At 42.5% G+C, this 18,006-nt stretch overlaps 1 long non-coding RNA gene across 1 annotated transcript; it reads left to right on the top strand.

Moving 5' to 3' along the window:
• The first annotated feature begins 710 nt into the window (after positions 1-710).
• Positions 711-11,096, top strand: LOC112568909. The gene is made up of 3 exons (XR_003100253.1): positions 711-802; positions 1,658-1,936; positions 10,452-11,096. It is a non-coding gene; the product is annotated as an uncharacterized LOC112568909 (long non-coding RNA).
• Positions 11,097-18,006: the final 6,910 nt, after the last annotated feature.

Genomic DNA, 18,006 nt, shown 5'->3' with positions numbered 1-18,006 from the left:
GTCTTATTTTTAGTCCCAGATAAAAGCCGGAGCTGGCACACGGCGGTCAACAGTGTGGTACAGCCTTTGATTTCATAATAACGATAGCGGTCTGGTCTGGAGTGGTGCGCTGGGTGGAACCACCCCTCGAGGGAGGCAGATGTCTACCCAGTTCTTGTGTCAGGAACTCAACACTGTGGCTGTGGTGAGACACCACCATGGATCTGAAGACTTGCTTGTCTTTCTGCCTTCTTCCTCCGCACTCCTCCCTCTTTTCTTATTTCTTCCTCCTCCTTTTCTCTGTATTTATCCCTTCTTTCCCCCGCCCACTCTCTCTGTTTTTCTTCTTTCATCTTTTCGATTCATGATCTCGATTGACCTTGTCAGGTAGTCGTCTCTAAGTCGACAGTCCTGGCAGGTAGGTGTGCCCCCTCGTACGTCACTTCCTCCTGACATCGTATACTTACAGAAAACATGTTCTTCGACCTGACCATCTGGTAGACTACTTCTGACTACCTACACGTGCATCTCTTCTGTAATCTATTATCTGCCAAATTCATACTTCATCTACTAAGGTTCACTCCCCTCTCCTAAGTAGTTCCGGCATCGAACAGCTGGTGTTCTTCTGTGTCATTATTACTTGCCGGAGAGTATCCGTAAACTCGGCCACCACGTCCAGCTCATTGGCATGCTGTCATTGGGGGGAGGGTAGCGGTAGGGGAGTGGGAGAGAGGTTGAATAGAGATGGTCATGTGACCATGGGATTGCGGGATGATGGCTCGGATCGTGCCTATGGTCGATTTTATCTCGCCTCTACAGAAATGTGAGTACAACTCCCAGCACACACACACACACACGTGCGTGCACATGCATCCTAGGCATTGCAGATTCAAATATCAAAACTGGAAATCTGAAGCTGCGAACTGTGAGAAAAGTGACACCAGACTAAATGGACAACACTAGTTGTACACAAAGCTTCCCTTCCACGTGCTAAGGTGATCATATCTCATAGACGCCTGAGTTGTATTCTGTTATGCTTCTCGTCCCTCTCCCTGTGTGAGTGCGCGCGTGCGTGCGAAACATAGAAAAGAGCTTCAGACGAGAAAAATTTCTGAGGGCACGCACACGTGCATGTACACATATGTATATTTACATGTACACACTCAAGCTCACTCTTACACATCATCAGACGCATGTGCATACACTCAAACACGTATACACAAATGGACACATCAACACGCACAAAGATGGTTTGGGAAGAGAGACTGAAATTCTGAAGAAAGCAGCAAATACAATCCCATCAATGTCATCTTCTGAAGTCAAAGACTCGGGTCACTGCAGGTAGCACTCATCCCTATACTGAGATTCTGACAGGTGCACAACGGCTGAGACAGGTTTTGGGACAAAGACAGTCATCGACAAACTCCTTCTGCTTACTTTTCCCCAGATGTTCTTGACATTCCATAGACATCCGAAACAAATGAAAAAAAAAAAAGCAAACTCGAGCTCCGTCGTTAATCGGAAAGGGCAGAGCCCCTCATTAGATTATCCCCGTGTTGTTATTTTTTCTGCTTTGTGAAACAAAGTGTTTCTCGCGTGTCCACTTCTCCCTGTCACCCCGTGGGTCTAGTGGACCAGAACTTGCCTTAACTCACATTCTAAATACTGTCGTCGCTAGGTGTCGCCACCCAGTGTGTCGTCAGGATCAATAAGCTCTGAATATTCCGCCAAGAGCATCCTCACGGGTGAGATCCCCGGCGGCAAACGAGCCACTTGAGGGAGGAAGACACACACTTACGACGTCACCGGAAACAGGGGGCAAACAGAAAGGCGAGCTGCTGTGTTGCTGCGCATATCTTCAAGTTCTCTCCCCTCCTGGGCTCCCAGCAACGACCATCGCCGGTCGATGCAGAGATCAAGCGATGGAGGGATGGGAGGAAGTTTTTCACCTGGCCAGGTAAATCTGGAGAGCTGTATTAATATTGAAACTGCGTTTTAAATTCTTAGATGAAGCAGACGAGATTTTTGAAAAACGGTTTATTTACTACATATACAACCCTTTGCAGCTACTCCGGATATTTTCTTATGTTGGAAATCTTTCCTGAAAATAGATGAGGATGCAGATTGTATGGCTACTGCCAACCTGTCCATGAAACTGTCCCGTGTAGACATGTCGTATTTTCTGAAGATGTAGTCTTGATTCGCTTTTGACACACCCGACTGGTGTTCGTGCGTTTTCCTTCCCCTGCGGGAATTTGTTCTGTCTGGCATGCATGCATTTTTCGTCTGCAAAATGGAGTGGGGTCTGTCGTGCCGGAGTCTGTATGCCTGCTGTTTGAGCAGTTTACGGACCCTCCACGGAAGTGTGCGGTCAGTGGGAAAGGTTCCAGGTCGAGTCTGAACAACATTAATGCCGATAGAGAGACAGAACTGAACGGAACTGTTTCTTTGATGGATCGACGACCGTTTGAAAGTAAGTTGAAAAACAGTTTTATCATAGGGGATCGAAATCAAGACCTACAGAGTTATAAGAGGTAGAAAACAGAGAGAGAAAGAGAGAGAGAGAGAGAACAAGTGTATTATACTCTGGTTGTTGACTAAGAAGATATACACAGAGCAAATGTATTAAACAACACGGGTACAAGATACCCTGCCTTCTATAGACATAGCTTTGACGATGTTACAGGCAATATTTCGGTCTGTCTGGGAAAATATGTCAGTTTGTTTTCTATATCCGACTGTATGTTATTGATATTTATTTGATAATGCCTAGTTGTAATCCGTCAGTGTTTTGTGCCTCAGAACTCCCACAGAAATTTGCTGAGTTCACGACCACGAGGATTGTTATTCATACGCCAAATGGCGACTCTGCTGCTGTTCCATCTTTATCTTCATCTGAGTCCATTATACAATGGTCCTAAGTTATGTAGTTCTGAACCAGTTAGCCAACAGTTTGTTAAGGAAATTTGAGTAACAGTTCCTAAACATGGGAGCTTGATCCTATTCCATCTTCTTTCTTGTTGTCTAGATGTCCTGTTACTACATTCAACCTGTTTTATTATTGCTTCTCTCACATCTAGGTACTTTCCTCTTGAGTTCAGGTCGACTATTGTTCATGTTTACTTGGATGCTTCAGTCCTGAGCTGTGGTGTCCGACAAGGGTCCTCTTGGGTCCAACACTTTTTGTGTTATATACCTCGCCTCTGATGTTATGTCACCCCCCGCCATGTCACATGTGAATTATGTTGATGATACACAGTTTATCAGTCAGCTCAACTTTTAAACTAACTGTAAGCTGATTACTTATCACTCGATTGTATTTTGTCTTTCCATTTTTGAACAATGTTTTCTGTCACTCTTTGTACTTATCTGAACCTAAATACCCGTAACTGTTTACAACCTCGATTTCATTTCCGCCGATGTAACAGTTCTCGCTTTCTGTCTGATGCTCTCTTTTCCTAAATACCATGATTTTGTTGTTCTCCGAGTTAAGTTTTGGCCCAAGATCTTTTGGTGGCTAGTATAGTTTGATTTTGATGACCTGTAGATGTAGCTGAAATAAATGCGACATCATGGTGTTTGAGACGACTCCACTCGTGGAGATATCTTCCTTTAGCACTTGGTTACTAAGTCTAGAAATAACCCACAACACTATTACTAGAATTGTTTCTGTTTAAAGTTTCGGATTTCAAGACAATTGCTTACTTATGTCCCCATCTTTAAAAGAAAAAAAGCAGCTCTGGGGCGGTACAAGGTCTCCATGTTTTGTTGTCAAATGATGTCCTCCAATCAATTAAGTCCTTTCCTCTCTCTCTCAGTCTCTTGAGATCGGCTGTCTAACCCTGGGATTGTCAATCTGGAGATAGCGTGCCACGTGTCATAGAGGTTGTAACCGAGTTTAGCCAGGAAGAGCAGAATGAAATGAAGATGCCTGGAATGACAGAGAAGACTTTCTTGTCACAAATCAGGGTCAACTTGAACACGAAACATGGCGGCCTCCGATAGCCCACCCGTTACAGTCTGTGCCAGTGTTCACACTGTGTTCAGGCCATCTACCCTTCTGACGTCGGGTGTAAATTAAGAGAGGTTCGTGTGAGCGAGTGTGGGGACAGCTACCTCCCATTTATTTCTTCATGGCATGCTTGTGGTTTATTTATGGAGTATTTTCTCGTTTGCTTACACGACCTTTCAGTAGTATGTTCATGCCTGTCAGTGTGTAAATCTGACTTCCACCTCTGTGCTCTTCCTTCCTATCACATCAGCTCAAACCTTAAGTAAAACTGGCTTGGTTAGTTTTGGGTGTCCATCTCTACCTTGTTCAAAAATTCATCATCTCTCAAAGTTTGCCTGTAATTAAGATAAAGAAATCCAAAGTAGGGTATTTAAATGAATGCAACACAAACAAGGGCAATATAAGACAGATAATGAGTTATTCTTCTACTTGTAACACAAACATACTGACTCATATTAAAGCATAAATATAGTGACTGGTAGTGAACGATGAATGCAGGGGTGAAGAATGAAGTGAAGAATGAAAATAGTCACATAGAGGCACATAGCAGTCAAGAATCAGACAAACTCATCAACTGGCAATAGTTTCTTACATACCTTTAAACACCGGTTTCTTAACGAACTGGTATTTTTGGGGTGCTTCTAGTGCATGCACCATCTACCAAATCCTTGCACTTTCTCACCAAGGCAGGCACACCATCCAAGTCACAAAAATCGCGGAATGAAACCACACGTAGACCAACGGTTGCCAGACTGCACCGTTTGCCACACCATTTCTGTCAACAAGAACAACGGCAGCAAATCCATGGCATTGTTTTCTACAAATAACTTGTAAAGAAACTCTTGTAGACCCCGCTTTGACTCCATTCTGTGGTGTTCTGTCGGCCAAACCAAAACAGAAAAACACCTTTCTATGCAGGGGATACACATTTGATACACATTTCGCTGGTCACTAGTCAAATGCTATTTAAAAAAACATTTCATTTGTTATAAAAAGTACCAGTAAGTCTATCCCCTGCTTCACCTGTCTGCTTACTGGGAACTGTACTCTGTAACCCCCATGGTGTTGCTTACTAGTGACAGCAAAGACGTCCCAACCCGAGGACGCAGACTGGTGTGTTCGATACCCGTGTGACGCAAGAAAATGTTTTCATTTTTCCATCCAGCTCTCGTCCTTTACGTGGAAAGAATAAACTGAGTAATTAAAGTATTAAGTACTACAAGAATTAGTAGTAAAACAAATCAAGCAGATATACATAAAATGCCGAGATCTGCCTCTCTCAAGCCTGTAATCGAAGGGCCATCCCCCCACAATAACACAATTACACACTCACGCAACTCAATACACGGACAGGTGAGCACGCGTGAGGACGCATAAGCATATATCCCCCTGGTATTAACGGTCCCAGCCTACAAAAATGTTGAAAAATGACATACAAGCATTTTTAACGATCTGTTGTTTACTGAGTTTTGCGAAACAAAGCATGACAACAGGTGCACACGTGCACGGCGGTGGGGCAAACGTTGATGGAGATGTCGGCGTCCATGACTCGCATTGTGTTGCGCGCCGTCTGACAAGAGATCCATCAGAGATGCAACAGCTGTGGTCAAGAGGCTCTTGACTCACCTTCTACTAGGAAATGATATGATCAACAAGGGGAAATGAAATGGTGTGAAAGTAGAAACTAAACATAGAAAGGAAAACTTGGGTCCTGACAGTCCTGGTGATATAATTGTATAATGTGTATAATTATTCCCATGGTACCTGATAATTTTATTCGTCCTACGATTTTTAAACTTTGTAGTCCCTTGGACTGATTCACAAACAACAAATGAAAACCGCCCTAAGAGAAACCCGTACAAACAAGAGAATAAAAAACCCATCAACCCCAAATAAACAAGGTCAAAACATGGTGACGGCTCCTTATCTCCTTTCAAAAAACAGGGAGGAGTTGGATTGGGGTGGGGGTGAGAGATGATCTAACAGAAAGAATTAAAAAAATGAAAGAGAGATGATTGATAAAAGAAAGTAAGACGTAAAAAAGTAATAAAGATTGAATGAACTATAGAAAGAATGGCACAAATAAAATCAACAAAAGTATTAAATCAAGATCATGAACTTTAGAAATCGTAAGACGAATAAAATTGTCAGGTACGACTGGGAATTGTTATACGCTCACCAGGCCTGCCAGGACTCAGGTTTTACTTTCTATACTTTGGTAGGTTTCTACTGTCACACCATTTTATTTATCCGTGTTTCCCAAGGAACTACTCATGCCAGAAAAAAAATTTTTTAAACAGACGCGCACGCACGCACACACATCATGAACGCTTGCGGGGAAGGGAGGAGAGAGAATCCTCGCAAAGCATCTCCTTGGACTATACAGTTGGATGAAAGCCATTGCCAGATAGTTTTCGATCTTTCCTTTCATAACAAGAGAAGTATATTACTGCGCAATGCCACGAATATGTCGCCAAACGGCCTCGGTGCCCAGCCAACAGAAAAAACATTGCCAAGGAAACAGAAACTCCGCCAGGCTTCATTGAGCACATGCGCGCACTCATAAATACAGCCTCTCTCTCTCTCATTCTCACTCTCTCACTCACTCTCTCATTCACCCTTTCACTCAATCTCTCACTCACTCTCTCATTCACTCTCTCACACATTGTCTATGTGTCTCTCTCTCACTCTCTCTCACTCTCTCACTCATTGTCTATGTGTCTCTCTCACTCACTCACTCACTCACTCACTCACTCACTCACTCACTCACTCACTCACTCTCTCTCTCTCACCCTTTCTCTCACTCTCTCACTCTCACGCGTGTGCGCGCGCACCTGTTGCTGCCAGTAGCTTGATATCTTTCAGGGGGATGCATGAAGTTGTGGCATAAGTCTGTGTTACATCAGGCTGTCATTGTTTGTGCCAGCTTCATTACTGGCGCCGCGTGATCTCGTCAATCAGCCGCTTTCCAGTTCCGAGGGTTTCAGGGTCACGTGATTCTGCCACCGCTCGCCACAAGCGTCACGCCTGTCGCGCTGAGCCTCCGGGGATCCCAGTGTATCTCCTTAGATGACTAGGAGATCTCAGAAGATGTCAGTCAATCAAATTGTACGCAAGCCCTCCACCCAAAAAACAAAACAAAACAAACAAAACTATCAAAGTAAACACTGCTACACTAGCATACACGCAATCAAGCTGCTATTGTTAAGTGACTAGTGTGGTTATATATATACTCAACGTGTAAGCTGTATTTTTGAAATAAAAATATTTTCTCCCTTTTAAAAACATAATACCCCACCCCCCTCCAAAAAAAAAAATGGGCTTGTGAATATTTTTAGTGTCATTTTCCTGCGATGTAGCTTGGGAGTATGTACAACTAAGGTTTGATGTAGTTATGGCTTAGGGTCTGTGATGCTAGGGGATGAGATGATACATACATACCCACACCTACAGTGGAATCAAAATTTGAATTCTTTACAACGACCTATCTCTTGGTGATTGAGCTTCGTCAGCGACAGATAACAAACTGAAATCCTCTTTCCTGAGAGACAGTTCCCAAATATGTAACCCCTATCATTGATAGATAACATGAATGTAACCTTTTTTTATTGAGCAATGGAACACATGTGTAAACTCTGTAAACCTTGAGTTTACTTGACTCAGACACACTACATCACCTGCGTGTTTGCAGGCGCAGCGCGTGCGAGCCCCGATTCATCTCAGGGAAAAATAAATCCAGCGCTGGGCACGCTCTGACCACCTCCAGCGGTTGATAATGTCGACTGTGTCTTCTCTATTTCTCCTCCTGTCCGTGTTTTTACATCCTTTTCATTTCATTGGTTGATTGCTTCCTGCCGCAAATCTGCTTGTTTGGTGGATTTTTTTTTTCTTGATTTATTTTTTCGGAATCACAGCCTCCACATTTTAAGCGTGGAAATTCGTTTAGTGGGTAGAAGGGGTGGAGAGGGGTGGGGAAGGGTGTTGCATTCCTTGGCGACAAATCAAAGTGTGAGGTACACCTGTAAATCAAACGAGAGCTGGTCAATTATCTCCCTTTGCTTGTAAGCCTCAAAGAAGGATGTTAAAACACATCCTACCATTAGAGTTGTTTTCCCCTGGCTTAGCACAAACAGCCTCTGGCTTTTGCAAGGCCGTTAATTAGACCATTTAGTTCTCCGCGTTTCTTTTGTCGGGTTCGGCCTCCCAGCGAGCACACGTACCACGTGATCCTCCACCTAGTCAGCGAGGGTGAGCACGCGTCTTAGCTTGCTTCTTACAAACGTTTTTTCCTTCTTTGTTTCTCGTATCCGTTACACTTTTTGTTGTCCTGACAACTTCGCGAAGCCTGTAGTCTTCAGAACGTAGCGCCATCTGTTGAACGATTAGATGACTGAAATTCCACTGACTGTTTTAAAGTGGTGAAGAGTGTTCAGTGGCAGTGTAAGGGGATGGTAAAGGAATTGTGTTAACTAAGGGACTTCAATGAATTGTTTTGAAATATTACATAAACATATTCAGAGAAGACAGTTGTGTGAGGGGCGGGGAAGTGGAGAAAGAGGGAAGAAGGAGGGAATGTACTGTTCGAGATGCTATACTTCTATCAACAAGTGATCAGGCTTGGACGAAGGACTCGTCGAATCTTGCATTTAGCGAGTGGTTTTCTTCTTTGCTTTTCGTTCTACTTTCCTTTTCTCCCCTCTCTCCAAATTAATTTATAATTGTAAATTATCTCTGGCATTGAATCAGTCTTTTTATCTGTGGCATTGTTTCATTGCTATTTCTTTCTAACCACTACATTTCCGGGTAGCACATCAGACTTCATCTACTCGTCTCCCCAACCCCCAACATTTTTGAATTAATTCATCCTTTCTCTATCTCTCTCTCTCTTCCAATTCTCAAGCTCTCTCTCCGTACTGACATTAATTGAATCTGTTTCCACAGACTACAAACTGTTGTATTATTCTCTCAATAGTTTTTACAATATGCTATGTAATCATTTGCATATCGTGACTAAATTATCCTCTCTACTGTAATCAGACATATTTCTCTCTTGTTTTTTCGCACACATAATTCGACTATATTTTTTCCTACTCTGATAAAATAATTCTTTTGACCATATTGCTAAAGTTCCTCATTTTTATATATTTTTATATTTTTATTTGTATATGTTGTGGCTTTTTTGTTCTATATTAATTATATAATATGACTTAAAGTCAAAATTACTGTTCTACTAAAATTAATAAATTTGCTTTTCAGCACCAGAGAAAACTTTTTTTTTTTAAATTCCAAAACTTGATTCTTAACCTGCTGCAGTTATATTCGTGTATTACTGTAAATTGTTTTCATAAAATGTCGATGTAACTCTAATGTGTCCACATTTGTGATCATTTGATGATTCCTCACATTTTACGGCCAATTTCTCCTCCTGTATGTCGAGGAAACAGCTTACTTCATTAGGACTCCATTCGTCCGCATATTGCGAACAGGTTTCACGTATCACGAGTGAAGTTGTTGCCCTTGTGCACAGTCGTGAGGTCGCCACAGTCGGCGCCTTGCGGCGGAAGTGATCATCAGCTCGCCGATGCATCGATTTTCATTACAGGACATTGACAGGTCAGATAAAGAGATAAGGAACGGACTGCTGCCCTCCGAAAGCTTAGCTGCTGGGATTTTTTTTTCTCCTTTTTTTGCGTGGGATCGCACCCTGGCAGGAGACAGCTTTTCCATTAGTGCGAGGTCTGTCCGTCAGTCTGTCCTCGAGTCTGTCCTCGCACAGCCCAGAGTCGGTCAGTTGTTTCTTTTTAATCTTTAGTGGCTGAGCGATCCAGCGAAACTCGATTTTAAAAGTAAGATGATTACAAGTTTAATTAATTTGTTTAAGGCACAGAGAAACGGACGTGTTTGTGAACTATTGTTTTGCATTGTGTACTGGGCTGATGTGAAGTTACCTGATGTTTATGTCAACAAATCATTGGTTGGCTGTTATAAGGAAGATCAATAATGATAAATTAACGACTGACATACAAGGTATACATAAGTACACTAACTCATATTCTCATGCATACATACATAAAGTCGCGCACAAATATCTACAAAAAATTTGCATATAATATGCAAATAATTTGTTTACAGGAGATGCCATGCGGTATATAGAAAATCATAATTTTCTCAAAACAATTTCTATCATTTTCTATAATCTGCAAATTGAGGAGATGGAATAGGTGCGTGTGTGTACATGTGTCGATGCTCTCCACAGATTGTGGATATGAGATGGAACCCAGGTGGATGTGTGCGTGCCCGCAAGTTTAGTAAAGTACATTTGTATTGTTGCTCTATTTAACTTAAAAATGAAAAAAAAAAATCAGACTCAGTGAATTGCACCCCAAAAGTTGGATTGATGGATGGATTGATGGATCGACCAATGAATTCATCCATTTATTCTTTGTGTGTGTGTGTGCAGGGTGAGTAGCTTCTCGTTAGAACCGAGCGCCATGTTCTTCTTCGTTGTCTTCTTCTCTTCTTGAAGACGACTGAAGTGAGGTTCAAAGCAAGTAAAAGTATATCACTTGTCTGGTAAGTGATACAGAAAAACAGCAAACCTCCATTTGACCTGAGAGGCTCTTTTTCCACCTTGGTCGAGATAAGCATCCTGCCCCGAGCACTACCACTGAATAAAGAAATGAAAATTCACTTATCTTCTTTACTGAAACCAAATCGTATTGCCTCGTTAGGTCCTAAGAGGAAACTCCATTCCGAGGAAGTCTTCGAAATAAAATGATTATTTGGCTTTTTTATTCAGGTCGATGAGCTTAAAACCTGAAGCACGAAGCATTTAAAGTTTTAAACCAGTTTTCTTAAATCATTTTTCCATTCGTCTCAATTAGGACGAGCTCACAAACACACAAAACACACACAGATGCATAACATGTTTAACTCCAAGCATGCACACACACACACACGGGCTTTAATTTTAAAATATATCCACCCATATCCAGTCGCTTTCCTTCCCTTACAATCAAGTTGCCTTTTAAGAATCAGACTTGGGGTAAAAAAAGAAGCTAAGCAGATTGCTATTCTTTACACTAGAGTTTTAAGCACGAACAATGTCGGCGATGTTTTCCTGGGAGATTGGGAACCGTTTCCTTAGCTTCCTATTTGAAATGGCGAGGATTTTATTTAATGAACAGATTATTTTGTCTCTGTTTAGTTTTGTGGAGTAGAAAACATAAAATCCCTTCCATCCTTCCCAAGCCAGACACAGAAACGCGCGCGTACACACGAACAGATAAACACATTTCTGTCTCAAGAGTCGTATCAGACATAACACAATATAAAAGAAGAATTTCCACAGTAGTGTAAGTACCTTAATGGGCTACTGCTGACATTTATTCATTTAATTTAGTTCCCTTGAACTGCTGCCGATACCAAAAAATGCTGTTCCTTCACTCTCACATGTTTTCCTCGCTGCTTTTCTCCACCTCTCCCCTTACCCTTGGACGATCTTGGATATGTGATAAGTGCTGATGGTAGCGCCTAGAGAATAACATTAAATTCTCTCACATGTGTGTGTGTGTGTTGAGAGAGAGAGACGGACGGAGAGGAAGAATCAGAAGATGAAAGAGAGCAAGAGCGATCGATTGACTTAAAAATTATAAAAATAAAAAATGGTTAAAAGCAGCAAGAGAGATAGATTGAACTTGGTAGTAATAGTGGAAGGATAATTCATTCGTCGCTCTTTTTTTAGTTATTTTCCTGATCAACCACTTAACCAGCTGGCTGGAGACAGGTTTCTAAGGGCGGAAAAGAGATTATCAGTCATTAAAGCAAAAACTTTGTCAATCGAAAATAAGAGATGCAATCGAATACCGGCCAGTACTTGAAAATATGAACTCTTCCTCCCCCTACCTACCCACCCACACACACACACACATCCCCAGAAAAAAATGAAAATATTTGCACAAGAAGGACAAGAAAGACAATTTATAGCTTGAAAGAATTACGAAGCTGTTCTCACGACCGGAAGCTAGGGTCTCCGCAATCACCAATGGGAAGTAGTGTGACATATCATTCCTGGCCTGCGCCTTTGACATCCTGCGGCTTCCATGAACCGGATTATGAGTTTAGGAAATGAAATGAGTCCCAGCAACACTGAATAAGGAATCATACACCATCGTTCACCTGATACAACTCTGATCAGGACTTCGCCGAGGGGTTCGAGTGCTCAGCGTGAACCCGTCTGTGGACCGACAGTAAACACCGCCATGGCGCCAACCACGGAATCGGATTCCAACATTGCATTTATGGATGAAATGTAATAACAAACTTTCTACCCACGTGACCCGAAAAGTGCATCAGCAACACTAAAAAAAATGTGTTTTTGTGCAGACAGCTTAATATAGGCACGAGTGGCACGACTGACTAAACGAACACGCCATCAGACTAATGGACAAACATACAATGAAACTCAGGAATTTTTATAATTTTTAATAAAATCTTTTTTCGCTCTTCGATATCAAACTATAAGGAGTTAAAAATTTCTTCTAAATTAGATATTTATTTTAATGTTAGATTCTTAGTATCAAAATACCATTTTTCACAATAATTTAGTAGTTTAGCTGGCTTCTGTCTGCCACTTTACTGTGACAGTCACCCAGGCAGCTGACCACGAGCTCACCATAATTGTTTTCTAAACATTCTGCATAAATTTCAATAGAAACAATTTTTAAAGCTTTATTCGAAACGTGACCAGTTCAAACAAGGAAGGAAAACAAAGAACAAAACGAAAAGTGAAATACAAGAAGGAAAAGAAACGAGTGATCCAGTTTTTGCACAGTTGAAATTGTCTTCAAATATCTGTTTGCAGGCGTGACCTTTCTGTAACCTCGGCAGTCCTTCTTGCACTCACTCGACCACAGGGATCGTTAAAACCGCTTTGTGATTGACTCATTACCTTCTGTGGTAGTGGCTGAGGGCTAATATTAAATTTCGATGTATATGAGATTGTATTGGCATACCAATGGCTGTTAATTTGGGGAGGTTCTGCACCGCCAGCTTCTCTCCCCAACTCCCAATCGTAAATAAACTCATTATTTTTGTTTTTCCTTTATTCCCTCCGGAAACTTCGAAGACAGTTGGTAATTTTTCGTGGGTCAGCGTGGGACATCAATCCCGTCAGTGGCTGGCTGGTCTTGTGAAAGGAAACGTGGATGAAAACGAAGACGGCAAAGAAATGGAGCGAAAGAAAGGATGCAACTCTATTTGCCGTCTGCCCCACACCAACTAATTTTAAATAATCTAGCATCTTCTATAAGTAGAGGTTTATGGACAAGATTCAAATTTACAAAAAGTTTGAGGTATCAAGGAGCCAACTTCCGGCAGAGATAACCAACTGCTTAGTCTTTTGCAGCACAGGGCTGGCAAGTAAATAAATAAATAAAATATATGCGAGGCACCTTTAACGATCTGTTGATGTGACGAATTACATGAAGCGTGGCAGCGGCTGCACACGTGTACGGCGGTGGGGCAAGCACTGATGGAGATGTCGGCGGCCATGATTAGCAGGGTGTTGCACTCCGTCTGACAACAGATCCATCAGCCGTACAACAGCTGCGGTCAAAAGATGACATATATACCCGAGGTTGGTTCCGGTTGACATGTACGAATGAGTGGAGTGGACTGATTTACAGAATACAAATGAGAAACGCCGCGAGGAAAAATCCGTACAAACAACAACAACAACAACAACAACAACAACACACGTGTTTAAAAAAGGACAAAGTTTAGAAAGCAAGGTGACATGTCCTTCACATTTTATGTGCTCCTCTGGAAAAAAAAGAGTTAATAATGAAAGAGGACACAAGAAATAAATAAATAAACCAAACATACAAACAAAGCCAAACGAAAAAAGAAAATAAAATTTTAGCTCACTGCCTGAAGTAGTGCAAGCGCATGTGTTCTTTCCTTCTTTCTTGCTTTTGTTAAGGGTTAGGAAGACAACATCAAAGACAGTGATGACGTGGACATGCAGTGCACGTGCAGACATGAGCCCTCCCGGCTCTCATCAAGCTCCCTCCACTGCGCACTCACCTCTGCGGTTGTAAAAACAAGTTCAAAGACTGTTACCCTTCGCCGATCTTGTTTACCAACAAACCAACGCAAGCTGCACATTTCCAGCTCTCTGCACTGACATCTGGCTGAGTGGCCCACCTGTGTGACGTCTGGACTCACCTGGTTTGGTATTTAAAACGAGGTCAGCAAACAAACATGTTGATGAGAGCCTCAGTCAGTCCAGCAAAGTCCTCATTGCTCCGAATCTCGTTGGTGGATGTTGATTGAAATCATGATGGAATAAGCGATTTGAAGGATCAGGTCTTGAAAGTTTGTTTTCTAAAAATTTAATTTTAGAAACGTATTGTGTTGCAAGGGAAAAAGTAGTTTTTGTTTATTTATAGTGAATTCATTTGACTCGTCGTATTTGATTCCATTTTCATTTTGTTTCTCCCTTCCACCCACTTCTTTGTGTCGTCTCTCTCACAAGCATCTAAATAACGTACACACGTTCTCTCTCTCTCTCTCTCTCTCTCACACGCACATATTCCCACTTTTTTTCTGTCTCTCGCTCACACACGTATACATACCCACCGACATCATTAAAAAAACTTGTTTATTTCTATCTCTATTGCTCTTTTTTTCTTCATTCACTCACCTTTCTCTCTTACACTTTCACAGTCTCCTCCCTTAACTCACTCAACTACCACACTCTTAAACACATGCTAACTATTTTCCTAACATCTAAAACAACCACAAAACAACAACTGTACAGTCAACAACACCCACAGCCCCTGTCAGCAGCGCTCGGCCTGACGTCATCATAACCTTAACCCGTCTGACCCTCAGATCCGAGGTCACCCACGATGCTCATCCTTCGTTTCATCTTCAGAGCGAAATACCAGGCCGCGAGATAGTCGGAACTCAGAAGCCATGGGACAGTTCAGTGGGGAAACCCGACCAAAGCCGGCGGATGTTGATAATTCTTCATCCACAGACAAGATGCCGTGATACCCGCTACCCCCGCGGTAATGGGGTGGATAAGGCGCTGTCATGACAATGTTGCTTTCATCAACCCTCAGTAAGCTGCACGCGCTGACCTTTGACCTTTCAGCGGGGGTGTGAGGAACCGCACGGGTCTGGGTAGTAATGACTTTCATACATATTGTCTCGTTTTTATTCTCTGTGCAATCCGCGTGCTATCGTCCAGGCCTGACGAGAGGGGGGGACAGGGGGGTCTGGTGTACCCGGGCCCGCGGCTGTCAAGGGGGCCCGGCCTTGGTCAGTGGATTTTTTTTCTTCTTCTCCTTTTCTTTTTCTTTTAAAGAAAGGTCTAAGGACAGAACACTCAAGCATTACACATGCAGAAGTTGAGTTTCAAGTCTGTAGAATACAATTTCGGGGTGCTGGGGCCTGTCGTGAGAAGTGTAGTCAGGGGGTATCATATTCTCGCTGGACAAGCCAAGAGGCGACGGCTGCTGGACACCAAAGATTTTATCGCGTGTGAACCGCCCTGAAGAACGTTGGTGCCATGAGATTGCTGGCTACAGGTGCCCCTACGGGAGGGGGGGGGAATGGAGGAGGGGGCAGGCCCTGCAAGCAAATCGGACTTAACAGTGGAGATCAGGCAGGTATGTTACTGATGTGTGGCCACTCTGTGAACCAACATGGTGGGGGCCCGCCCCTGGCGCTGCAGCCTGTAAGCGACAGACATCAAGGCTGCTTTTTTTCGTAGTTACTAAGCAACACTGAGACTTTCCTTAACCGTATCTCCATCACGAAACAAACAACTACATTAGTACATTAACCACACAGTAGATCCTTGATACAATGAGACTTTATTATCCTGTAATACTATCGCAGCCAGCAAAATAGAACACATTATTGCAAAACATTTTAAAAACTGCTGTCCCGCAAATATTAGGTTTATAAATTGATCACGGTGGTTCTTTTGCTCTTTGCCGACAAAGCTCCCGGTAAAAAGGAGATACTATCTACCCACCATCCGTCCCCCAAAGCCACCTCGGAATCTTTCTGATTGTGCGCTAGTTGTCTTCAAGGAAGCTGTCATATATAGTGCTGTATATTGAGTTTTGCGGTGGCTGCGACATTTGCTTTTCGAATTATCACATATATTTGAATGTGTTTTTAAAGGAGCTTCGTGTAACGTATATTTGTTTCACGATGAAGAATGGAAGAAAAGAAAAGTTTACAGATGTGTTATGAGTTATGACATAAGTGTTAGTTTGTCCACGTTTTCATTAAATTTCTCCATGTCTTGAACCCCACAATCAAGGTAGAGGCAAATTATGTTTTAGTTTAGAGGCCAGTGACTAAGATGACAGCAACTTCCACCCATGCCGGCCATCGTGGGCCGTAATGCATTGTTGCTGACAACACGACAAAAGGGAAAGGGGATGGGGGTGTGATAGTTTCTGGAAGACTCCACGGAATGGACTGGGAATTAAATGGTCGGGGTTTGGAGCAATTGGAGGCGTAGACTGATATTTTTATGAGATAGACAAGTCAGCGGTAAAGTCGCCGTGTGTTTGACCTGACACTTAATTTTCCCATCCCTTTCGATCGGAGTCATTGGACCAAAGAAAGCTTGGACAGTTGGACCTTAGAGATAGCGATAGTCACTTAATTTCACACTCACTCTCCTGCCTGTCGCACGCTGTCTTCTACACTCGAAAAGCCGAGATACGCTGCACTTTGTTATTATGGTCAGTTCACTAGTTTTTTATTTATGCTTCTATGATTTTCTGTTTATTGGCAAATAGCATTTGACAAGGCAGGAACATCAGTGTCAATGAGAGTGACTAGCGTCTAAATTGACTGACAATAATGAAGTTTGTGAGAAAAGCTCATTAAGTTTGTAGCACTCTAGTAGTGTACAAAGTATAATGTCTTTGGGTTGTAGATTTGCATCTATATTCTAGAATGTTCAGCACGGCAGCAATGTAAAAGGTAGAATGCCTTGTGCGAGGGAGGAAATGATGTTCAACAATGTAGCAATGTTCAAAGTAAAATGTCTGCGAAGAAGGGCTAGAATGTTCGAGGGTAGGGAGAAGAAATAGTAGGACTGACAGTGGGATGGCAGCTTTTGTGAATTTGAGAGAGAGCAGTTAGGCCAGACGCTGAGCAAAACTGAATAAAAAACTTCAGTGCGGAATTCAATCTCGGTGTTATTTCTGGTACGACAGCCCCTCTACGTAGCCATTTGACATGTTGGTTACAAGTTTTTAGTCAGCAGGTAAAATGACAATATTAGTACTGTATAACTTTGTTCTATGAACTATTACGATTCAGCTAAAATATGCTAAACATTTCTATTTTTCTGTCATTCTCCCCCTCACCTCTTCATCCTCCACCCCTCCCAACCACATCCGCACACCTGCATCCTGTCGCTAGTCGACCCCATCCCGCTCTCCCGCTGTCACCCGGCCAGCGACCACCCCCCCACATCGCCAGCCTCCACTCTCCCTGTGTGCGTGCTAGGTTCCATCCCCACTAACTGCGATGTCCCACACTACCGTACAGTATAATAATCGAGCACTGCGCGGAATTTCACAACTTGTGTTTTTAACAGTCACACAAAAGTGGCATAGTAAATTTTTTTTTACATTGAATTTCTAGTCGGGACCGAGCAAAAGTGGCATAATACCGAGAGTGGCATAGTAGCGGGGTGGCATAGTAGAGAGATTTGACTGTATTTTACTATTTTTTTTACTAAATAGAACAGTGTGCGAGATCTTGCAGGCCTTATAAGCAATCTTTTTTCAAAGTTTACGCCTTTGCAACGAAGAGGTCTACTTACCCACGGTAGAGTAAAATGTAACGGGTACAATTTCATTCACTTTCTTGCATTCATTACTAGCATGGGTACTGCATTTTGTCCAGGTGATGTCCGTTTGCCTGATAATCTTCCTGTCAAATTTAGTTGAGTTTGACAAAATGTGTGGATT

Source organism: Pomacea canaliculata, linkage group LG1 (assembly GCF_003073045.1).
Source record: "Pomacea canaliculata isolate SZHN2017 linkage group LG1, ASM307304v1, whole genome shotgun sequence".
Lineage (NCBI taxonomy): Eukaryota > Metazoa > Mollusca > Gastropoda > Architaenioglossa > Ampullariidae > Pomacea > Pomacea canaliculata.
The sequence above is the reverse complement of the archived record's forward strand: the minus strand, read 5'-3'. Positions and strand labels throughout refer to the sequence as shown.